Below are 345 nucleotides of genomic sequence, written 5' to 3' on the forward strand. Positions count from 1 at the left end.
TTCCATGGATTAGCAATGGAAGATCTCTTGGAAAACTTGGATCAATTTGATAAAATGTGTGACTTGACAAAGATAAATGGAGTTTCTGAGGACAGTTTCAAGCTAAGATTATTCCCCTTCAGTCTTGGTGGCAAAAGCTCACCAATGGGAGAAGAATTTTCCAAGAGGCTCCATTCAAACCTGGGAGCAATGCAAGCAAGCCTTCCTATCTAAGTTCTTCTCCACCTCTAGAACTGCTAAACTAAGGAATCAAATCTCTAGCTTCACTCAGCACAGCAATGAGAGTTTTGGTGAAGCATATGAGAGATTCAGGAGCTACACCAACCAATGCCCACACCATGGGTT

General features: G+C 42.0%; 1 non-coding gene across 1 annotated transcript; it reads right to left on the minus strand.

Annotated features, from left to right (window-relative positions):
* Positions 1-238: 238 nt before the first annotated feature.
* Positions 239-345, minus strand: LOC112083586. The gene has a single exon (XR_002897722.1). It is a non-coding gene; the product is annotated as a small nucleolar RNA R71 (small nucleolar RNA).

Source organism: Eutrema salsugineum, unplaced genomic scaffold (genome assembly GCF_000478725.1).
Source record: "Eutrema salsugineum unplaced genomic scaffold, Eutsalg1_0 scaffold_6, whole genome shotgun sequence".
Classification (NCBI taxonomy): Eukaryota; Viridiplantae; Streptophyta; class Magnoliopsida; order Brassicales; family Brassicaceae; genus Eutrema; species Eutrema salsugineum.